Source organism: Equus przewalskii, chromosome 26 (assembly GCF_037783145.1).
Source record: "Equus przewalskii isolate Varuska chromosome 26, EquPr2, whole genome shotgun sequence".
Classification (NCBI taxonomy): Eukaryota; Metazoa; Chordata; class Mammalia; order Perissodactyla; family Equidae; genus Equus; species Equus przewalskii.
The window spans coordinates 25,386,338-25,410,615 of record NC_091856.1 but is presented as its reverse complement, the minus strand read 5'-3'; the positions used below and the strand labels follow the sequence as shown (position 1 = coordinate 25,410,615).

At 47.1% G+C, this 24,278-nt stretch overlaps 1 protein-coding gene and 1 long non-coding RNA gene across 11 annotated transcripts in view; one reads left to right on the top strand and one right to left on the bottom strand.

Annotated features, from left to right (window-relative positions):
* Nucleotides 1–24,278, top strand: part of TTLL11 (tubulin tyrosine ligase like 11) — a 227,413-nt gene that overhangs the window by 189,079 nt on the left and 14,056 nt on the right. The window lies entirely within an intron of this gene.
* On the bottom strand, nucleotides 1,809–4,754 carry LOC139079690 (uncharacterized). The gene is made up of 2 exons (XR_011533539.1): nucleotides 4,632–4,754; nucleotides 1,809–1,999 (listed from the first exon to the last, which is right to left on the bottom strand). It is a non-coding gene; the product is annotated as an uncharacterized lncRNA (long non-coding RNA).

Here is a 24,278-nt window from a genome sequence, read left to right as displayed (position 1 = left end):
TCTAATTCCGCCGTTAGAATCCATTGTCTTTGCTTAAGACTCTGATTCCATTTCTCCTGGGAATACTTAGTTATTCGTTTATTCATTCACCCCTCAGCACATACTGACTGAGCATATGCCGGGCCAGGCCCTGGATGGACTAGAGTGAGTAGCACTCGGTTCTCGCTCGGATGGAACTCACTGTAGATCTGGGAGGCAGATAAAAACCCGTCACTAGGGTACCGTGATGCAGGCTAGGATGGAGAGAAGCACAGAGAGGTTATCCGGGACCCCAGAGGAGGAGCTCCTAATCAAGGGAGGCCCCAGGAACACTTCTTGGAGAAGCATGAGTGGGATAAGCCTGTGTACAAGGCAGGACAGACCCCTCTGGCAGGGCTAGGCTTGTGAAAGGCTCAGGTAACCCCAAGCAACTTAGATAGGCTGACTCGGGAAGGGAAGGGAGAAGGGGCAGAGATGGGGTGTCGAGGCCTCAAATGCCACACGAAAGAGTTTGATCTTGATCCTCTAGGTAATGTGGGGCCAGTGAAGGCTTTGGTGAGAAGAACCCACCTTTGGGGGAATGAGTTTCTGATCTTTTTCCTCACAGAAGGTGCTTTTCTAAAAAGTCATAATAACCATACCTGACCTTTGTACAGCTCATCACAAAATTACAAAGTACTTTCATGCATATTCCCTTATTAAATGTGCCCGTGAACCAGTGTAGTGGGTATATTACAAGTCTCATTTCACAGATGAGTAAACTGCAGCACAGGTGACCTGGCCCCCAGGCGTCCCTCCCTGTGAAGGGGACACACAGAGGAGGGGGCACCTTGAGGAGCAGCCTTCTCCTGTGATTTGGGGAGAGGACATGAAGTCGGGGGTTGGGAGATCCAAACTAGAATTGACTGCCGTTTCCTACGATGTCAGCTTGAAAAGCCATTTTACCTCCTCTCCATTGCCTCTGGTGAACGATGCCAAAATACCTGCTCTCCAGGGGTGCCTGAGGTCTCCTGGGCCAGTGGGTAGGAAAGCCATTGGAACCCTCACAGGCCGTGCAAAGCGGTTAATCTTATTAATGGGCACCGAGTGGGGAGAATCCTGGGGTGGTCTGGTCTGTCTGACCGCAGGGTGCCCTTGCCAGATCCTGCCCCACACCTGTGATCTGCCCTGGGCTACAGCTTCCTGACCACAGGGACCAGCAGGAGGTCCCTGCAGGCAGGGCGCTCAGGCGTCATTTGCTGCTGCCGGCTGCCAGTTGTTGGGCATTTCCTGCACGCCCAGCATCCTGCCGGGCACTTTGCATGTGCAGCACTGGCTATAATTCTCCTGGAGGTAGGCTCAATGATCTCCACTGTATGGAGAAGGAAACTGAGGCTCAGAGGCATGGCCGGGGCATAAGACTCTAACACCAGGCTGCCATTGTGGCCTTCCGGGTTGCTTTATCCTCCTGATTGGTCCTGGAGTAAGATGACCACCCTATGGCTCCCCTTCCTTTAATGGGAATGCAAAACTCGAGGAATACCAATACTCCTATCACATCTCTGCAGTCGGAGCTCCCTCGCAGCCTTCCCTGGCAACTAGGAGAGGCGTGAGCTGGAGCGTCTTCAGGAGAAGTAGGCAGATTAATTATCATCTCCAGGACCGAGAGCACTCATGTGACAATTGAGCAGCGTGCTTTTTGCTGACGCCTTCAGAAAGCGAAGAAGTGTTTGTTCTGTGAGTTGAATGCCAGGAGTCATCGCAGGACCCTGTGGAGGGGGCCGGAGGAGGGGGTGGGGGTGGCAGTGGAATTATTAAATATTGAAATTGATCAGGAGTAGCAGCAGGAAGCTATTTATCATATTTTATTGCTTCAAACTAGCATTACCATCTGGCCCATTGTTAATTCTGAGTAGCTTTTCATGTTTTGTTTGCCTCTTAAATTGCTCCCTGTAAGTGGAATCCACAGGGGCTGTCCTCAGTACAGGCTCCGGTGACGCTTTCTGGGATCTGCCGGGGTCTCTCCGTTCTGCTGACCTAGCTAAGGAGATTGAGAAAAATAGTTATTTTTAGCACATCTGACAATCGAAACTGGAGATGGGAGCTTCCAGGCCTTTGCCACGCCTCAGCCCCTGAATGCATGGAGTAATAACCGTTAGTTAGTAGTAATTACAATTTTGAGATTACTTCCTGTGTGCACACATCACTGCTAGTTCTCACACCAGAACTTCGAGGTGGGTAATCGTATCCCGTTTTACAGATGAGGATCCTGAGGTTCCAAGAGCAAAAGTGACTTGTCTGAAATTCCTTAGCCAGTGAGCAGCAGAGGGCAGATTTGAACTGAAACCTCCTGTCTGCTGGACCAGACACCATCCCCAATCCAGGGCCACACCAAGCAGCGCTTGTTCCTTTGAATGACTGGGGAGGGGGCAGAGCTTGTGAGGCAGGGAGGTGAAAGGTCAACTCACAGAGCACAGGGCCTGCAGGAGGACAGAACTGGAGTGGGAGGTGGCGCCTGTCTCCCTTTCCGTCCTCCTTGTTGCTTGTACTCCTGTTTCCATGGCTCCAGAAAAGAAGGGTCTAGGGTCTAGGGGGTAGAGGTAGTGGGGGCTGGGCATTAAAGCCCGGAATGAGAAGCCTGACTGTGCCCATGGTTTCAGGGGCACCGCGGTCCCACAGCTGGTGCAAGCCAGGCCCCAGTTCTTGCTTCCTGAGGAAGCTGGTCAGATTCTCAAGGAGAAGGAGTTTCTGAAGACAGTCATGTTCTTGGGACCATTCAGGAAGCTACTGGATGGCAAAAGAAGACATTTGTGGTTGAAGGTGCTTCTTCCTTCTGGAAAGTGTCAGCAGAAAGACCAGAGAGTCCTTCCTCCTTCCCACTAGGTGCAGAGCCTGGAACCTCAGGCCCTCAGTTCCGGTTAAGTCCTGGCCAGAGGAGTGGGTGCCGTGCTGGAGTGGGGCAGCTTCACCTGTCCTAGAGCTGCTGTAGGGCTGACAAGAAAGGAGTCTGAGAGCAGTAGAACATGGGCTCTCATTCCCAAAGGGCAGGCACTCATTCACTCATTCATTCATTCAACAAACACGGAAGGAACATGTTACCACATACTGGGCCCTATGGGAATACAAAGAGAAAGTATTTACAGATCCTACTCTCAAGAAAAAAAATAGTAATGGAGACGGTTTACTGAACATTTGCTATGTGACAGAAACAAAAAATGCCTCTTATGAATTATCTCATTTAATTCTCACTCAGCCCTGTGACATAAGGGCTGTTATTCCCATTTGATAGATGAGAAACCTGAGGCTTAAAGAGGTGAGTTGAAACAGGTGCGTCAAGTGTTACAGCGGGGACCTGGGGTTTGAACCAAGAGCAGTCGGCCTTCAGAGCCCATCGCCTTTCCATTGTACTCAGTGTCTTTCCCAGGTGAAAAGGACGCACCGTTGACAACTCTAATAGGTATGGCCAGAGCTCCGATGTGGGGGCGACAAAGGAGTGGTGCTGTGAGAGATCAGAGAGAGAACACGTACAAAGCACTCAGCGAGGTGTGTGGCCCAGAAAAGGCCCTCACTGTGGGTTCTGTATCCCCAAGGGCCCGGTGCATGGCCCAGAGCCTGCCAAAGCATCTTGCTCAGTGACCAGTGAATATTTGATGAGCAGATGAATGCCAAAATAAAAAATGCCCCACATCCTCAATGCAGGGAGTTCCGAGTGTGAGAAACATCTCTTAGGAGCAGTGCTCTGGTTGGACAGGGTGTCCCTTTCCTCTCCTGAACGTCCAGCATAAAACGCCAGCCTGTTTGGATAGACCATCACCCACACGAGCTGCATCCACGTGCTCATGCACCATCCGTTTCCGGCAGCCAGCCCAGACCTTCCTTCTGCCCTAATGAGGTTTTGGTGCCCACCAAGGGGGTTCACCCAATTCCTGATGCTTGAGACCTTTATGCACCTTTATGCAACCCATATGAGGATACCCTGTTCTTGAAATAGAGAAGAAATGGTGTGTAAAAAGATGAGTAAGAAAAAAATTAAAACCAATAAGAAAAAGTATGCACATTCTGTATCAGGTCTCAGACCATCCTTTTGAATAGGCTTGTTTCCAGTTGCTTTTTTGTTGTTGTTGGGCCTCAGCTGCATAGAATTGGATTAATCATAATTCTTGGTTCATGAGACACTTCCATCCTGGTCCCTGCATAGCCTGCTTTTGTTTAGTTAGCTTTTTGAATTAGTTATTTTTAATAATGAACTAAGCATCCACAAACTCACCATCCAAAACAAAAGCTAGGACTTGACAATAACCCACATCTAACAAGAGGCTCTCCCCACACCAGCCCTTTCCCCGCCTCTCCCCACCCACAGAACCCGCATCTGCATCCTGTGCTCATCGTCCCTAAATAGGCTTGTCTTCCTCTCTGTTCGAATGTCATGGACTATTTAGGAGCTTGATGGAATTCAGTAATATGCAATCTCACACTCTCCAGCAGGCCAATGTAATTGTCATTTAAAAAAAAGGATTTCAATTTCCTATTCTAGAATTTCGAGCAGAACACAGAAATCTAAATGAGGGTGTTATCAGCAAAACTGGGGTGTGGTAGCCCTCTCCTTGCCCAGAATCAAATGAAGAAACAAATTTGTCAGTGGGGATGCGTCATTACATGTAAATTGCACTCACGGACTCCTCCTTATCATTTAGACTTTGCTCCCAACTCTTCCCAGAGTGAATTTCACTTCTCTGCGGCGAGAGACGAGGATGGCATCAAGATTAGGCAATAAAAGGCAGTATCTGGCATCATCTATGAGAGACAAACATTTCACTTGCGGAGGGAACATGTGGGCCCGGTACCAGGCATCTTGTCCATCTAACCCACCACCGACATGGGGGATGGGGGTGTGAGGAGCTTCTGAACCTCAACAGCTTTGTTCACTTCACAGCCACGTGCTTTGCTGTTTTAAGATATAAGCTAAAGGTCCCTCTGTAACCAATGGAAACATGATTGCAAAGCAAAAAAAAAATGGATTGGAGAGCCTTTCCCACCCCAATTCTCTGCCCATTTGAGCACACGTGCCTCACACATGCATGCACGGCACAAGCGCGCGCGCACACACACACTTTGCTTGCAGAGGGAAATCTAAGAGTGGCATAATTTAATGTCTGATATATGCTGTGGACTCTTTGACCAAAATAAGGAACATTTCTTCCACTGCTTGAAGAACACCTGAGCCGTGTGCCCCCTTCCTGGGACTGCCTTCGTTTGACCAGCAGTGTAACCAAATCCCTGGGCTCTGGGATCAGACAGACCTGGCTTCGAATCTGGCTGTGTATCCTCTGCAAGTTACGTGACTTTCTCGGAACTCCATGTTCACCATCTGTAAAGTGAAGCTAATGACAGTGCCCACCTCATAAAAACATTGACATGGGTGAAGCGAGAGGAAGCAGGGGTCGCACTCAGAGCAGGGGCTGCTGTAGGAAAGGCTCAGTGAGCGGGGCTGCTGCGATTGCTACCACATTGCTCTTGCTGCGTCCCTCTCTCAGGAAACGCTTCCTGGGCACCCACTCATGCCAGGCGCTCTGCAGGTGCTGGGAACAGACAGGAAGAAGCGCCTGCCTGGAGACGCTCACAGGCTGTGAGAGGGATGGGACGCCGCGACAACAGACGTTACCTTGGTGCCCGACCCAGCGCCGGGCGCTCCTCTCCTTTCTCTCCAAGACTCCCCTCTCTTGCCTTTAGCCTTTAGCTGTTGCTGTAAACAACCTAGTGCCTGGCTGCTCCCCTCTCCACCCTCCCTCACGCCTTTGCCTTATATAGCAATGTTGTGGGGTTTGACTGGAAAGAGGAACCCATGCGTCCGACTCAGGAAAGCACAGGCAAGTGGGCCCTGTGTGGCTGGGGAGGGCTGGGGACCTTTAGCTGGGAAGGCAGTGCTGCTGGCTCTCCAGGCCCAGCTTCTCTCCATTTCTGTTTGCCATAGTCTCTGAAGAACGACTTTCACCATTCCTTTGTAGTGTCTGCTCCCACACGGGCCAGTGCTCGCTGCCCTTGGGTGGCTGTGGTGGCCTCCAGCCCCCCCTCTGCATCACCTTTCAACTCAGAGCCAACCACCAGCTGCCTGTAGTCCTGGGGTCACGATTCCAACTCTAGGGTAGAGCCCCTGAGTGAGGGAGGGCCTCGCAGACTGGACCCCTTCTCCCGGGCAGCCAGTGCTCCCATCACAGGCCCCACACTCACTGGCTCCAGCCAGGGTGGCTGGCCACCTTGGAGGTCCTCCACCGTGGGCACTTGCCTCTGCTGGAAACCCCCTCTCATCACCCACCACGGCGCAGGCTGTCTCCTCAGGAGCCTTCCTCAGCCCTCAGGCTGGGCCCGGTCCCTCCCTCTTCCCATCAGCTCCAATAGCATCCAGCCCTGCTCCTTGACAACATGGCCAACTAAACACTGGAAGGAGGGTGTGGCATCTGCCCCTTAGCATGGACTAACCTCCACAAGCAGAGTTGTTCCCGCCTTAATGAAGCCTCGCACTGGGCCTGCTCATAGCAGGAGCCCCACGAACATATGTCGAATGGACGAGGAATCGGGACGTGACAATCTGCTGATCCCGTGGGCGTCTGAGTCTCATTACTGTCTCTCACCAAATTTCCTCAGTCGACTTATGCAAATCATCTGCCTCCTGTACTTTCATCAGCTGGAATGAGCCCCAACTGAAATGTATTTGGTTAACGATGTACTGAAATATTTAAAAGTATTTTTACTTGGAATGTTTAGCGAAGCCTCACTTATGCATATACATGGACGGCCCCCTCCCTCTGAAACATGGGTGGCCGCCCGTAACTAGGCAGGTTTCACGCCGCGCCTCGCGCGACGTGTCTGGCACAAGCAATGTTCTTCAGCCTTGAAATTATCTCGAAGTCAGATGGGCCTCTCTGGATGTGTGCCCTACACACTTACAAAATAGTCGGCGTCAGAATTATTTTTAATAAAAGCAAGGGAGCCAAGAGAAATGCCAGCTCGGCCTCTCCCTCGCACAGACACTTGTCTTCGGGGCCTGCGACCGCGCAGGCTGCGCCTTCTGTAACTGCTTGTCCCCTCCGTGAGCGCCGCCAAAGACGTGTAGTCACCCCACAGTCCGTCTGTCAGGCTGGTGCCCCTTCTTCATCCTCCTCTCTGTCCTCTCCGCCTGGGTGAAGGGGACAGGATCCCCGCCCATTGCCTGGCCCCATCCCCCAAAGAAAGAGACAAAAGGAAAACGTGGAATGGTTTTTTATACAGCCCTCCCCTTTCCTTGTGCTTGTTGCTTACCATCCCAGATCTTGCAGGAACAGTGGCAGCAGGATGGAGCATTTTGGGAAAGCGTGAGCGGCTGTGTCAGCTGCCTGGGCTCAATTCTGTGCCCCCTCCCATCTGGGAGCCCTTAGAGGGGGCACTTAACTCTGGGAGCCACATTCTTCTTTAAAACAGGGCCGATGACATCCCCCTTGGGTTGTTGTAAGGATTTAGTAAGGAAGTGGACACCTGGCTGGAACGAGACATTGTCCCTGACTTTTGTGTGTGTTTAGAGATGACTAAAGAGTTTTCTAGTCTACTTGTTCACTGAATGCTCACACTCCCAGCGAGCTCAGTCTTTACTCCCATGACCCAGTTTAGGGAGGAGGAAACCACGGCTCAGAGGGCTAACGAGGGAGTTTGGGGCAGAGAAGGAAGCTGAGCTTCAGTTCTGTGCTGCCTCGAGAAGTGACAACAGTCACAAGCACGTGAAGATGGAGGGCTGTGCCAATCCCCTAATGTCCCCGGGCCCAAGAGCCTGACTGAGTGACTGAAGCATCCCTCGGGGCTGGGCAGGCTGTGTTTGCTAAGACGATGGTTTGGTCCTTGGTCTTGGTTCAGGGAGATAACGACAACAGACGCATGCATCCAGGGGTCTCCTCCTCAAGCCACCCCCACCTCCGCTCCTCCTCCAGCTGGGGAGTCAGTAGAAAGCTCACATACACTTTACTGTTACAAAACATGGCACTGGATGCTCCCAGCAGCCCTGCTATTTAGAGTTGAGGAAATGAGGACGAGATGGGTTAGGGGCCACCTCCAATGGCACCCGGCTAGTACACGGAGCGCTTGGATGAGGACCCGTGTCTCCTAACTAAACCTCCAGCAGGCTGCCTCTTAACCTGACTGCCAGTGATTGACACGGACATGAGCTACATTTATCGAGCGCCTAACAAGTGCCAGGTGCTCTAAAAGCATTGTTTTAAATTAATAGGCTTAATTTCTTTAGAACAGTTTTAGATTTACAGAAAAATTGAGTAGATAGTAGAGAATTCCCATATTACCCCCCACACACAGTTTCTCCTACAATCACGTACTACATTCGTGCACATTTGTTACAGTTAATGAATAAATATTAATACATTATTGTTAATTAAAGTTCACAGTTTACATTAAAGTTTACTCCGTGTTCTACATTCGATGTATTTTGGCAGATTTCTAGTGTAACGTATCCCACATTACAGAGCCATACAGAATATTTTCAGTGCCCTAAGAATCCCCTGGGCCCCACCTGCTTAGCCTCCCTCGCCCTGAACCCCTGGCAACCACGGGTCTTTCTTACTGTCGCCATAGTTTTGCCTTTTCCTGAATGTCACATAGTTGGAATCATACAATTTGTAGCCTTTTCAGACTGGCTTCTTTCACTTAGCAATATGCATTTAAGGGTCCTCCATCTGTTTTTCTGGCTTGATAGCTGATTTCTTTTTATATCTGAGTAATAGTCCGTTGAATGGATGTGCCACTGTTTGTTAATCCATTCACCTACTGAAGGACATCTTGGTTGCTTCCAATTTTTGGCAATTATGAGTAAAGCTGCTATAAACAATTGTGTGCAGGTTTTGCGTGGACATAAGTTTTCAACACAATTGGGCAAATACCTAGGAATGAGATTGCTGGATCATATGGTAGGAATATGTTTAGCTTTTTAAGAAACTGCCATACTGTCTGTCAAAGCGGCTGTACCATTTCACATTCCCACCAGCAATGAATGAGAGTTCCTGTTGCTCCACATCCTTGTCAACATTTAGTATTGTCAGTTTTTTGCATTTAGCCATTGTTATAGGTGTGTAATAGATGTGTGGTGGTACCTCATTGTTTTAATTTGCAATTCTCTAAAGACAGATGATGTTGAGCATCTTTTCATATGCTTGTTTGTCATTTGTATGTCTTCTTTGGTGAGATGTCTGTTCAGATCTTTTGCCCATTTATTAATTGGGTTTTTTTTTTCTTATTGTTGAATTTTCTTATTGTTGTGTATTTTGGATACAAGTCCTTTATCAGATATGTCTTTTGCAAATATTTTCTCCCAGTGTGTGGCTTATCTTTCCATTCTCTCAACAGTGTCTTTCACAGAGCAGAAGTTTTTAAGTTTAGTAGAGTCTAACTTAATCATTTTTTTCTTTCATGGATTTTGCTTTTGGTGGTATATCTAAAAATTCATAACCAAATCCAAGTTCCCCTAGATTTTCTCCTATGTTATCTTCTAGAGGTTTTATGGTTTTGCATTTTATATTGAGGTCTGTGATCCATTTTGAGTTAATTTTTGTGAAAGGCATAAGATCTGTGTCTCGGTGGAATACTACTCGGCCATAAGAAATTATGAAATCTGGCCATTTGTGACAACATGGATGGACCTTGTGAGTATTATGCTAAGTGAAAAAAGTCAGAGGGAGAAAGTCAAATACCATATGATCTCACTCTAAGTAGAAGATAAAAACAATGACAAACAAACACATAGCACCAGAGATTGAATTGGTGGTTACCAGAGGGGAAGGTGGGAGGGAGGAGGGCGAAAGGGGTGTTTAAGCACATGTGTGTGGTGAGGGATTGTAATTAGTCTTTGCGTGGTGAACATGATGTAATCTACACAGAATTCAAAATATATTACAAGGTACACCTGAAATTTTTGTAATGTTATAAATCAATGTTATTTCAATTTATAAAAAAGATCTGTGTCTAAATTGGTTTTGGGTTTTTTTTTTTTTTGCCAATAGATATTGTTCCAGCACCATTTGTTAAAGACTATCCTTTCTCCGTTGAATTACCTTTGCTCCTTTGTCAAAGATCAGTTGATTATATTTGTGTGAGTCTATTTCTGAGCTCCGTGTTCTGTGCCATTGATCTATTTTTTCTGTTCTCTTGCTGAGACCACGTTTTTCTCACTATTACAGCTTGATAGTAAGTTTTGAAGTTGGGTAGTGCCAGTCCTGCGACGGTCCTTCTTCAGGATTGTTTTGGCTGTTCTGGTCTTTTGCCTTCCCATATAAATTTTAGACTCAGTTTGTCAATATCCACAAAATAACTTGTTTGGAATTTTGATTTGGAAGGTGTTCAATCTATAGACTGAGTTGGGAAGAACAGACATCTTAACAATATTGAGCCTTCCTATCCTTGAACATGAAATATCTCTCCATTGATGTAGATCTTTTATTTCTTTCATCCAAGTTTTGTAGTTTTCTTCATGTAGATTTTATACCTATTCTGTTAGATTTGTACCTAAATATTTTTATTTTGGTGCTAATGTAAATGGTGTTGTGTTTTTAATTTCAAGTTCCAATTGTTTATTGCTGGTATATAGGAAAGCAATTGACTTTTGTATATTAATCTTATATGCTGCAACCTTGCTAAAATCACTTACTAGTTCCAGGACTTTCTTTGTCAATTTGTTCAGATTTTCTACATTGACAACTATGTCATCTGAAAACAAAGACAGTTTTATTTCTTCCTTCCCAATCTATATACCTTTTCTTTTCTTGTCTTGTCTTACTATATTAGCTAAGATTCCCAGTACAACGTGGAACAGGAGTGATGAGAAGGGACATCCTTGTCTTGTTCCTGATCTCAGGGGGAAAGCATCCACCTTCTCATCACCGAGTATGGTGTTAGCTGTAGGGTTTTTGTAGATATTCTTCATCAAGTGGAGGAAGTTCTCCTCTATTACCAGTTTGCTGGGAGCTTTGTTTTTTTTTTTAGTCATGAATAAGTGTTTGATTTTGTCAAATGCTTTTTGTGCAGCTATCATTGTGATCATGTGATTTTTCTTCTTTAGCCTGTCATTGTGATAGTTTAGGTTATTCGATTTTGGGATGCTGAAGCAGGCTTGCATACCTAGAATAATTATTGGTCATGGTGTATAGTTCTTTTTATACATTGTTGGACTTGATTTGCTAATATTTTGTCAAGGATTTTTGCATCTGTTTTACAAGAGAGATTGATCTATAGTTTTCCTTTCTTGTAATGCTGTTGGCTGGTTTTGTGTTAGGGTAATGCTGGCCTCCTGAAATGAGTTAAGACATGGTCCCTCTGTTTCTATATTCTGGAAGAGATGGCAAAGAATTGATGTCATTTCTTTCTTGAAAGTTTGGTAGAATTTATCAGTGAAACCATCAGAGCCTAGTGTTTTCTTCTGTGGAAGTTTATTAGTTATTGATTAAATTTCTTTGGTAGATACAAGCCTATTCAAATTATCTTTTTCTTTTTGTATGAGTTTTGGGAAATTGTATCTTTCAAGGGATTGGTCCATTTCATCTAAGTTACCAAATTTGTGGGCATAGAGTTATTCATAATGTTCCTTTATTACCCTTTTAATGTCCACGGAATCAGTAGTGATGAGCCTTCTTTCGTTTCTGATAGTAGTAATTTTTAATGACTAATTAGTATTCTAGTAATCATCTCTCTTTTTTCCTTGTTCATCTGGCTGGAGGTTTATCAATTTCATTGATCCTCTGATAGAACCACTTTTTGGTTTAATTGAGTTTCCGTATTGAGTTCCTGTTTTAAATTTCATTGATTTGCACTCCAATTTTTATTATTTCTTTCCTTCTGCTTTTTTGGATTTAATTTGCTCTTCTTTTTTCTAGTTTCCTAAGGTGGAAGCTTAGATGATTGATTTTAGATCTTTCATCTTGTCTAATATTTGCATTCAATGCTATAAATTTCCCTCTAAGCACTGCTTTCACTGCACCCCACAAAATTCAGTAAGTTCCAGTTTTATATTCATTTAGTTCAAAATATTTTTAAATTTCTCTTGAGACTTATTTTTTGACCCATATATTGTTTAGACATGTGCTATTTAATCTCCAAATATTTCAAGACTTTCCAGCTATCTTTCTGTTTTTGATCTCTAGTTTAATTCCATTGTGGTCTGAGAACATACTTTGTATGATTTGTATTCTTTTAAATTTGCTAAGATGTGTTTTATGGCCTAAAATGTAGTGTATCTTGGTGAATGTTCCACGTGAACTGAAAAGAATGTATTTTGCTCTTGTCAGATGAAGTATTTTATACATGTCAATTAGACCCAGTTGATTGATGGTGCCGTTCAGTTCAACTCTATCCTTACCAATTTTCTGCCTGCTGGATCTGTCAATTACTGATAGAGGGGTGTTGAAATCTCCAACTATAATAGTAGATTTGTCTATTTTCCCTTGCAGTTCTTTTGGCTTTCTCTCATGTATTTTGACACTGTCTTTAGTTATATCTGTGTTATAAGGACTGTTGTGTCATCAAAGAATTGACCCCTTTATCATTATGTAATGCCCACCTCCATCCCTGGTAATTTTCCTTGTTATGCAATCTGCTTTGTCTGACGTTAATGTACTACTCCAACTTTCTTTTGGTTAGTGTTAGCGTGATATAGCTTTCTCCATCCTTTTACTTTTTATCTACATCTTTATGTTTAAAGTGGGTTCCTTGTAAGCAACATACAGTTGAATTTTGTATTTTTATCCACTCTAACAATCTCTGTCTTCTAACTTGTATATTTAAACCATTCACGTGAAAAGTAATTATTGATATAGTTGGGTTAATATCTCCCATGTTTGTAACTGCTTTCTATTCATTGTACTCATTCTTTGTTTCTTTTTTATCTTCCCCTCTTTTTCTGCCTTAAGTAATTGAGTATTTTATATGATTTCATTTTCTCTCTTCTTTCAACCTATCAATTATACTTCTTTTAAAAGAGAATTCAGTGTTTGTTCTAGAGTTTGCAATGTATGTTTCCAGCTAATAAGTCCATTTTCAAATAGCACTATGCCACTTAATGGATAGTGCAGGTACCTTATACCATTGTATTCCCAATTCCTCCCTCCCTCCCTGATAACATTGCTGTCATTCATTTCACTTATTCCTAAGCTATAATCACCCAATACATTGTTGCTTCTATTACTTTGAACAAACAGTTATCTATCAGATCAATTAAGAATAAGAAAATAAAAAGATTTTGTTTTACTTTCATTTATTCCTTCTCTGATGCTCTTTTCTTTTATTTAGATCTGAGTTTCCGACCTACAGCATTTTCCTTCTTTCTGAAGAACTTCTTGTAACAATCCTTGCAAGGCAAATCTACCAGCAACAAATTCCTTCAGTCTTTGTTTGTCTGAGAAAGTCCTTATTTCTACTTCACCTTTGAAGGATAATTTCCCTGGATACAGAATTCTAGGTTGGTAGGGGTTTTTTCTTTTAACATTTTAAATATTTGACTCCACTTTCTTCTTGCTGGCAAGATTTCTGATGAGATGGCCAATATAATTCTCATCCTTGTTCCTCTATAGGTAAAGTGTTTTTTCCTCTGGCTTCTTTGAAGATTTTCTCTTTGTCTCTTGATTTTCTGCAGTTTAAATATGATATGCCTAGGCATATATTTTTTGGTATCTCTCTTGCTTGTTATTCTCTGGGCTTCCTGGATCTGTGGTTTGAGTGTCTGTATTAATTTTGGGAAATCCTCGGCTATTATTACTTCAAATGTGTCTTCTGCTCCTTTCTCTCTTCTCCTTCTGGTATTCCCATTGTGTGTATGTTACACCTCTTGTAGTTGTCCTACTGTTCCTGGACAGGCTCCTTTTTTTCATTCTTTTTTCATTTCAGTTTGTGATGTTCCTATTGCCATATCTTCAGGCTTACCAATTCTTTCCTTGGCCACATCCAGTCTGCTGATAAGTCCACTGTGGGCATTCTTCATTCCTGCTACAACGTTTTTTATTTCTAGCATTTCCTTTGGATTCTTTCCTAGAGTTTCCATCTCTCTACTTACATTACCCATCTGTTCTTGAACAGTGCCTACGTTTTCCAGTAGAACCCTTAGCTATTGCTCATCATTATTTTGAATTCCCATCAGATGACTCTAACATCTGTGTCATATCTGAGTCGAGTTCTGATGCTTACTTTGTCTCTTCAGCTCATGTTTTTTTCTTGCCTTTTAGCAGGGCTTGTAATTTTTTGTTGAAAGCTGGACATGATGTATCTGGTAGTAGGAACTGAGGTAATCGGGCTTTTGGTGTGAGGTTATATGTTAATCTGGCTAGAAGCTGGGCTGTGTTTAATGTTTGCTGCAGCTGTTGGTGCCAGACTTTAGTTTCCTTGATTTTCTCCATCTGTCGTCTTAGGGTTTCCCTAAAAACTCCTTCTTAAATAGACTCTTGTCTTGCAGCTCTCTCAGTTGTAACCCGCTGTTGTTATGCTAGAGCCCCGTTGATGTGGTGGTAAGGTGCTGGGGAAAGAAGGCATTCTGTGATATTATGATTAAGTCTCAGTTTCCTAGTGGGCTTGAGTCCTTGGATGCGACTTTCAGAAGTGTGTCTGAGCCTTTTACTCTCCCCCTATGTGAGGCGGAAGGCTAGAGAGGCTGGAGTTGACTAATTGCCCTTTTTTTCAGTCAGCTAAGCCTCAGGTAAAGTAATTTCCATGGAGGGCAGTCTTTTGATATGGAGAATGCTCTGGGCATATTTCAAAATGGTTACTTTCCCCCCCACCCCCACCCCTGCCGGAAGCATGAGGGATTTTTCTACAGTTGTCACCTTGAGAGCCTGGTGGGGTGCTGGAGTAAAACCACAAAAGTGTGGAAGACCCGCTATGACTGGACCCCCAGGAGTTTTTAACTCTCCATCTAGTCCACACTCAGCCTCCAGAAATTCTTCGCTTACCAATTAAATGTTCCTATCAGTTATTGGCTCCAGCAGCTCTGTTGCCAGTAAGCTGATCTCAGCTGTGATTCTCTGTATTTACTTGTCTGTCCTCTTTTCAGGATGGCGGTTTGCCCTGTGACCTCAATTCTCAGCTGGATGTAAGAAAAGGCATCGATTTTCAGTTTGCTCATCTTTTTTCTTGTTGTGAGGATGGGAGTGATGACTTCTAAGCTCTTTGCATGTTGGAGCTGAAACTGGAAGTTTTCTGTTAGCATTTTACACTTTTCCCTCTAGTCCTGAGAGTTAACCTTTCTACTCCAGGTTACAGAGAAGAGAGCTGAGGCTCAGAGAGGTTAAGTGTTATGCCCAGGGTCACCCAGGTAGTGGGTGGTAGAGCCAAAATTATTTGTCTTCAGGTTCTAATGGTCTTTGAGAAACTGCACCAATCACAAGCATTCCAAAAGTGTTTAACATACAGGCCCTGGCAGAGATTTTCCATGGAATTCCTCATGAAATCTGGGCTTAGTCATTTAACCTGTGAGTAAAGTGAGAACTGCATGAGTCATCTGACCAGTTCTCTGTCTCTCATCAAGGGAATGGCCAGATTAGCCATTTTAGAGCCTTATCCATCCCATAGTTCACTGTCTCTCACATGGGGCCAATTTCAACATCTGTTGGGGGCATTCTCCAACGTGTGTTTATCTTACTGTTATTGCATCATAGTGTTTAAAACCAGAAAGGCCTTAGAGATCATCCATTCCAATGCCCTTGCTTTACAGATGAGAGACTCTGAGACCCTGGCGAGTTATTGGGAGAACCACCTACTATCCATTGGCTTTCTCCCTCTCCACCCTGCTCTTTTTCCTTGATCTTTTTAGGAGTAATTTAGATACTTTTTTTTTTTGAGGTAGTCAATACACATGTGTGATGAAACCTACACTCTGCCCCATGGGAGAGCGGAGAGGACAGCGCCCACGCCCTGCTGGTGCTCTGCATCTCGCTGGAAGACTGGGGAGGCTTCCAGTGGGCAGGCATCCTTGACCTCCATAAGTCTTCCTTGAAGTCTAGATAGACCGGTGGTTCACAACTGGGGGCAATTTCCCCAGGGGACATTTGGCCATGTCTGGAGACATTTTGGTTGTCACAACTGGGGAAGGAGGCAAGTTGCTATTGGCATTTAGTGGGTAGAGGCCAGGGATGCTGCAAAACATCCTGTAATGCGCAAGACAAACTCTCACAACAAAGAATTGTCTGGCCCCGAATCTGACATGTGTCGAGGTTGGCAAACCCTGAGATAGAGTATGCCCACTCAAGATCTCCACATTAGCTCTGTGTGTACTTGAAATAGCCGCATTTTCCCTTCACTTCCCTAAAAGACGGCTCCTGGGGCAGTGGGAGCAGTTCCCCGTGCCCCACCACAGTCATGTGAGACAACCGCCAACCAACTCAGGGCGAGGGACAGCGGCCTCTTGGGCATGGTGCATACCTGAACTGTTCAGCGAGACCTTGCATGACTGAGGTGCTTTCTTCTTGGTAGCAGGTGGGTGTCTCTGCCCACACTTCCCCGCTGATCAAGTCTGTGAAGGGAGGAGAAGTCTTATGTAAGCGCAGCCTCATACAACCTTCTGTCATTTTGGCACTCCAGGGCCTGGGAAACCCCCTCCCTCGTGAAGTCTCCGGAACGTGGTTCTGTTCTGAACAGGCCCTGCAGGTCTGCTTGCCACCTGCAGGGTAAAATCTGAGCTCTTCAGCCTTTGAGACTGGCCTGGCCAGCCTCCTCTCCATCCTCTGCAACCTCAGCCCCCCTCTTCCCACGCACCCTGTGCAGCAGCCATACAGGCTAGTCTGGGCCAGGCCAACATGCTTCCTTCCGTGCCTCTGCTCATGCTTTTCTCCCTGCCTGCAATGCCCTTCCCTACCTTGACTACCTGGACAATGCCCACATGTGACACCCTCCTTAGTGAAGCTTCCAGGCCCCTCTCCTTGCCTCCCTGCCAAACAGTCAGCCATACTCTGGCCTGTGGTCTGTCAGTTCTTGGCACTCGTCTCCAGTAGGTCTGACCTGGCTAGATCATCAGTGGTTGCATACATCTGTATGCCTCTCCACCCGCCCCCTGCGGGTGCTGCTGCCAGTGCCTGATTCATATCTCGGCCCCAGGGCCTAGGACAGCGAAAGCTTATTGAATGGATGAGTGAGTGAGTGAATAAATAAGTGAATAGAAGGCTAGAATGCCACTGGGATCTCATTATTCTCCGAGTGGCTACTTCCAGGACCCCCAGTGGTTCCCTGTCGCTCACGGACACAGGTCAGGCGACCTCACGCTCCACCTCTTCTTCTGCCATTCATGCTGCATGATCTTGAACAAGTCCCTTGCCCTCTACACTCAGTGTGCCCATGGCAACCAGCTGTAACCGTGTAACCATGGTAACACCCCCAGAAGCGTGTTCCATGCGTGGTCCCAAGGAGAGGAGGTAACAGAATCCTAACCAAGTTTAGGACTCTCCCTAATTCTCCATTTGCGGCGGCCCCAACTGGCCCCCAGACAACACTGCTCCTGAGCCTGAGTACAGTGAAAGAAACGTTTTCGTGCACTAATAAAATTACTTTCTCTAAAGAAGGCAATTTGCATGTTAATGTTTTGGGTAATTCTGTGCAGCTCCAATGCCCTCAGGGCTGCAATTTCTCTCTGACAAAGTGACAAAAATAAACTCCTGCATAAAAGAGCATTTCTCTTCTCTTTCGTTTGTGCTCTAAAGTGACATTCTTAATGTGAGTCAAGTTGAAACCCACTTCTCTGTCTTATTTTTGACACTGATCTTCCTCCCGTCACCTCTCCAAGTGACAGGCTGGCTCCTCAGAGCTCCTCAGAGGGCTCTCTCCTTGAGGACAGGGCTCGGTCCTCCTGGTGTGTGGGCATGCGCACCCCCAAGGCTCTGGACTCTGGTCTTCTGTGAATTCCAGAAGGCACAGCCAGTTAACTGGGAGCAAACAGCGGGAGCAGGGAAGTGGCCTGTGGTGGGTGAGTTAGGGCAGCCTAACTTCCCCCAAATTGCCTACTTTTTGGAAACACAGCAACTACAATGGAAGGGAGAGTCTTTGCTTCTGTCCTCCAGGACAGCAGGCTGTTTATTGGCCACGCTTAGCCCCTCTGATCCTCTAAAGACAATAAAGAAAGAAGCTCAGATTCATGGAGCATCTTCCCTGTGCCAGACACCGGGCGGGGCCCCTGACATCTGTGTTCTCATTGAGCCCCCAGAAGAGCCCGGCAGCGTAGGTAGAAGCTGAGGCTCCCGAAGTGAAGTGATGCGCCAAGGTCACCCAGCAGCTGGGAGAGGCAGACCCTGGATGGGAACTTAGGTGTGTTTGATGTAAAGCCCAGGTTCTGTCCACCCTAAGTGGATGCTGAAGGCATCTCCTAAAATCCGCCAGTGACCCAAGCAGGGGGCAGGGAGGAGAGGACGGATATCTACCAAACACCCACCACGTGCCATGCACTACGCCTGTAGATTTCATTCAGTTAGTCAGCTAGTGTCCCCCTCCCACATGCCAGGTGCTGGCAGTGATGGCACGTGCAGTGACCCCTAGGACACACCCAGGCCTCACGCCCTAGACGTGGACAGACAGACATTAAACACAGAAACACAGAAATAAACATGTAATCACATGTTGTGATGAGAACTACGAAATAAAATAACTAAGTTTTAAGGAGGACAGCAGAGAAGACCTAATCGATATGAGGCAGTGGGTCAGGGCTATCTGTCAGCAACACCGGAGCTGAGATCTAGGTGCCATGCAGGTGAAGACTGAGGGGAAGCGTGTTCCAGCTGGTGACAGGGGCCCTGAGGGGGGAAGGTGTACACAGCTTCCAGGAAATGAAAGAGGGCAGGGGGTGGCTTGCAGGAAAATAGGGGTGTGCTGGCACATGGAGCAGCTGCAGAAGCAGGAGGGGCTGGATCTTGCAGCGCCCGCCCTCAGAGCAGGGTGAGGAATGTGGATTTTGTTCTGGATGTTGTTGGGGAGCTTAAAGAAGGAGAATACGTGACTTATTTCGTGTTTCTTAAAGGTCATTGTGGATGCTGTGTTGGCAGGGGGCAATGGTGGAAGCGGGGAGACAGCCAGCAGGCTGTGTGGGAGTCCGGCGGAGCGCAGGCCCCTCAGGCTGGGTTGGGGGGTGACAGTGGAGATGGCAAGGAGGGGTGTAAAGTAGGGGGGATGGTGGGGAGAGGTGGGGACTGAGGGAGAGGAGTTTCAACAATGGCTCTCAGACTTCTGGCTGGAGCAAGGAGGTGGGTGGAGATAGTATTTATTGAAATGGGTAGGATTTAAGGAAAAGCAGGTTCGAAAGGCAAGATGGAAAGATCCATTTCTAACAGGCTTTTTGAGATGCTAATGAGACATCTCAGTGGCAAAAAAGCTGTCTGGCCTGGAGATAATGATTTGGACGAGGGCATTGATTCACGGAAGATATTTAAAGCCTAGGGAATGAATGACACGAAGAAAGAAAAGAAGCAGGGCCCCGGGAGAGCCCTGCGGGACCCCACACCCGGTAAAGCAGAGAAAAGCCAGCAGAGACACACAGCCTGAGTCAGGAGTTAGCAAAAACATACCAAGAAAAGCCCGAGAGTGAGGAGTTAGCGAAGTGGGAAGAGGGCATTTCCAGCAGGAAGTCTTCCACGTTGTCAAATGCTGCAGAGAGCTAGAGCAAAGAAGAGCTCAGAGATGGAAGATGCGCGGTCATTGGGCAGAAGCAGTTTGGCGGAGAGGTAGCTAATGGACGTGCCCCTGATGATCCAGAGGGGAGGCTGTGGAGATGGTGCCGTGTGCCTGAGTTTGGCTCAGGCAGTTTGGCTGAGCAGACAGCAGAGACAGAATCGTGACCAGTGGATGCCATGTCAAGGCAGCCTTTTAAACAATGCAAGACCCTGGGTGTGTTCAGCGGCCGTGGGGCACTCTTCAGGAGGCGGAACAGAAATCGAGGAGCCCGGGGCACCGGGCACTGACTCCAGACCACCACCCTTTCCTCCCGCTGGTGCTCTGGAAGCTTTCCTGTCCCTCCCAGGCAATTATCTGCTTCTTTGGCCTTCTAACCCTATCAGCTGCCCATTCCACATCCCTCTCTCTCTCCCCACCTCCCCGCTCCCCTCCATCAGAGGAGGGCTTGCTCCTCTCTGTATCCACCCCATGGGTGCTCAGAGAGTGTTTGTGGCATTAAATCGCTCTAGTTGCTGCCTTACAGGTCCTCTCAGAGCAAGGCCGTCGTGCGGAAGGCAAGTTAGATTTGCTCTCTGGAAAAGTGGGGCCAGCGGGGAGGCTTTGCACATTTCAGCTCGGAGGCAGAGAGCACACGGTGAGAAGGGGCCTCCTGGGGAGGTGATGAGCCCCCACCACTGGAGGTGGCCAAGTGGGGGCTGCATGGCCATTATTAGCAATGTCAGGGAGGGCAACCAGGGCTCAGAGTTTCCCAGGGAAACTACAGGGAGCCAGCGAGACAGTCCAGAAACCATGCTTTTTCTGCTAACTCATGACTTGCGGCTCCTTCACTGCCTCTCTGAGAGGCAGCGTGCAGCGAGGGCAGACTCACAGAGCCCGGGTTTGAATCCACGCCGCCCGCTCCAGTCTGTGGGACTCTGGGTGAACGTCCTTACTCCCTGCACCCCAGAAGCCTTTAGCACCCAACTAACCAACAGAACCCAAGAGAAAAGCAGAGTTTTCTGTCATTAAAACACAGGTGAACTACCAAAGGGTGAAATGAGGGGTCATAAATGCATCTGCCACTCAGATTCTGTTTTGAGGATGAAATGAGAGGTGCTCCTTAAAGAGCTCACCACAGTGCCTGATATCACTAAGCAACTACTTTTATTAATTCTTACTATTTTGACTGTGGTTATTATCCTGTAAGGGCCTGGATGGTGTTATCTCTGAAGGGCTTTTCGAGCCAAAGATTTAACCACTTGCTGAGGAATGAGCATTGAGCCCCAGAAGGTTCCACTGGAGCCATGAATCCCACAAGAAATGTCTGGAACAGCATGAAGGAGTTGCAGGAAGTGGTGACCAGTCCTGTAGCCTGTAGCCCAGGTGGTGACTCAGGAACTTAAGTCTGTGTCATGGTGGAATCAGGGGTGACACTGGATGGGACTGGAGTGGGACCTCTGGGCCACACTGCACTGGCCAGTGGTGTGACCTGTGATTAATGAAATGATGAAATAGCTGCTTTCGTCTTTGATTATGTTTGTTATTTGGGTGCCACTGGCTCCTGGGGGTAATGATTTTTCTGCAAAGTCTATTTATGGTTCATTCCTGACACATTAATTTTTCCGTCTAGCCCAGGACAAAGGTGATAGTGACTTGTTGTTGCTTTAATGCTTAAAAATAATGACTGCGTGTACGTAACTTCTGTTCCCAAGCTGTGCGGGCAGCAGAGGAGCAAGGCTCTCTCTTTGTTCCCTTAAAGGATAGGCCTTCAGGAGGTTTCCATCTGGTTTGGGGGAGAGGTGGCGTACAGCAGCAGTGGGAGCCCCAGCACCGCCGTTCTCTAGCCGCGCGGCCTTGGCCAAGTGAAAAGTAACCTTGGCCGAGTGGCTGGGCCTCTCTGAGTTCAGCCCTCTCATTTGTACAATGTGAGTATAAGCAGTCCCAGCCTCCCACGGTTACCATGAGATTAAAAGAGCGAGTCAGGGAAAATGCACAGCATGAGTCCTGGCAGGCCGAGCGTCCTCAATAAACGGGGTTTGTGATTTTAGTTATTACCATTTTTAAAAGGTTCAGAAGCCATCATCACTCCCAAGGCTTCTGGAATCCCAGGAAACCACCCAGTCTGCCGCTCATTTCACAGAACGGGAGAGTGAGGCCCGGGGAGGGAAGGAACTGGCTCAGAGCCGCTGTGCGCAGGGGCGGAGACCACTCGAGAGTCCAGGTCTCCTGACCTCCCTGCGTGAATCCCCATCAGTCGGCTCATTTAGGCCACGAACGGTTGTTGAGAGCCTGCCCTCTGAGAGCTGGAGATGCGGGCAAAGATGCTCTGGCCTGGTGTGGAGACGAGCAATTGGCTGTCTGCGATCAAATAAGAAAATGAAACCAGTGTTATGACAGCGCTCCAGGCGAAGGAGGTGAGAGCGCGGAGATCAAAGTGGGCAGATGACAGGAGGATGGGTCTGCTGCGCCCCAAGCACTGTATTGGGCTTTTTGTGGGTGGTGCCTTGTAAAAGCCACTCGGGGCAGATATTACTGTCCCCACTTTACAGATGAAGAAACAGAGACCCTGAGAGGTGAAATGATTTGCTAAAGACAAGACAGCTAGTAAGTGGCAGAGCCAGGACACAGACCAGCCCAATCGGACTCTCAGTCACTATGCTACGAAACCAAATGCCGTCTCCTGGGAAATGCTCAGGACTCATCTGCTGTAATGGAGTCCTTCGAGACCCCAGCCCCAGGCCTGGAGGCACAGTGCTCACGTCTGGGGGGACCGGGCAGCAGCAGACGGGGAGTGGGCCTTGAGGCACCCTGAGAATGGAGCGAAGACTGAGATTCTTGAGATTAACCACCTCGCTGTAGGCAGCCGCACAGATAGCTCTTGTGGGAACGTTCCACTCACAGATCGAAATCACTAAGCTAATTCTAGTCATGATCATTCAGCTTTATTTCCTACCAATGATTCTAAACCGAAAACTTGTATACGTGCACATTTAGAATTTCTCTGTGAGACAGAAACATCTATTCTAGGTGATAATAAGGAAGAGATTTAAAGGGTGGGGAGAGAGAAGGAGCGGGTAGGGAGCTGTCCTTGCCAGCACCCCAATACCTTGAGACACAACTACCAGCAAGAAGCTCAGGTATCTTTGAGAGGAAAAAAAAGCAATCTCATATTCCGTCTGGGATAATCTCCCCGGCTGTCGACAGTGATTTGGATTTAATTATATCATATATGCAAATGTGCTCTGTACACTGTAAAATAATACATAAATGTCAGATGTTAAGAAAGAGCGTGGTGCAAAAAAAAGAGTGTAGGTTTGAGAGTCAAATAGGCATGGGTTTAAATGCCACCTCATCCACTTAGGGGGGCCGTTGACAAGCCCCATGGCCTCTCTGGGTCTGTGTTCCTCCGCTGGACATGGGGAGTTCTTGTAATAACATCCTCTTCTGCGCATCACTCTGAGAGCCAGATGAGAAAATGGTTATTCTTTATTCTTTGTACATTGGCAAGCACTGTGCACACAGAAGGTATTATTCTTGTTCCCATCCTTAAGCCCCAGAATAGATGATGGAATTACGGGAGAGCAGCCACCAGCACTTTTATTAAGACCCCTCCCTGGAAGTGGAGAGGAGAGGACTCGAGGCCAGGAGGAGCCCGTGGGCCCACCCTCACCCGGCTGATTGACAGAATGAGGCCGTGGTCTGTCAGGGGCCGCATCCCAATATCCAAGTGGCAGTCTCGGGTGAAAGACGTGTGGATGGCTACAACTGGAATGTTTCAAAGGCTGCTTTCTCCGGCGACATCCGTCAACTCAAATGAAGTTTCAAAAAGTACTCAACAGCTTATCTTCAGGCATGGGAGGTAGGTGGGGAGAGCCTGTTTGCAGAGCCCGACGGATCTGACTGCCCCTTCTTGCTGACATCCCGCAGAGATGGATGAGGCCCGTCCCTCATTCACCGCAAGGCGAATGTTGTTTCCTTCTTCTAAATGCCTGGAATTAACACTCTGACTTGGCCGTCTCTTGAAGCAGCAGCAGACTAAAGAAGTTTTAAGAATGGTCTTTGGGGTCTGCCATCTACCAGCTATGTGACTTCGGCAAGTCTCTTGAATGTAAAATGGGATTGATGGCAACACCTGCTTCGTAAGGTTTCTTTGGGATTAAGTTAAATAACACACATGAAGCTTTAGGCCAGGGCCTTGCGTGTAATGAGGGCTCAATCAGTATTAACTCGCATCGTTTCCTTTCATTTCTTTTACTATAACGGGTCACTGAAGCAATGGTACCACAGAGATGCTTCCAACTCTAAGTCAGAGCTGCGAGGAGTTTTCCGGGGGCTGCTGGAGGACCAGGGAAGAGGGGTGGGATTTCTTATGTTTCTTCTAAATGGCTCAGGTAAGCTCAGAGACTGGGGTAGGGGTAGGAGGGCATCCCCAAGTGCTGCATGTGCCTCCACAGAACCAAGCGTTCCAGGGTGCTGTGGACTGAATTGTGTCCCCCCACAATTCATGTTGTGAATTGTTGAAACCTAACCCCCACTGTGACTGTGTTTGGAGATGGGACCTCTAAGGAAGTAATTGAGGTTAAACGAGGTCTTAAGGGTGGGACCCTGATCCAATAGGACTGGTGTCCTTATAAGAAGAGACACCAGAGGCTGGCTCTCACTCTCTCTCTGCCATATGAAGACAGCAA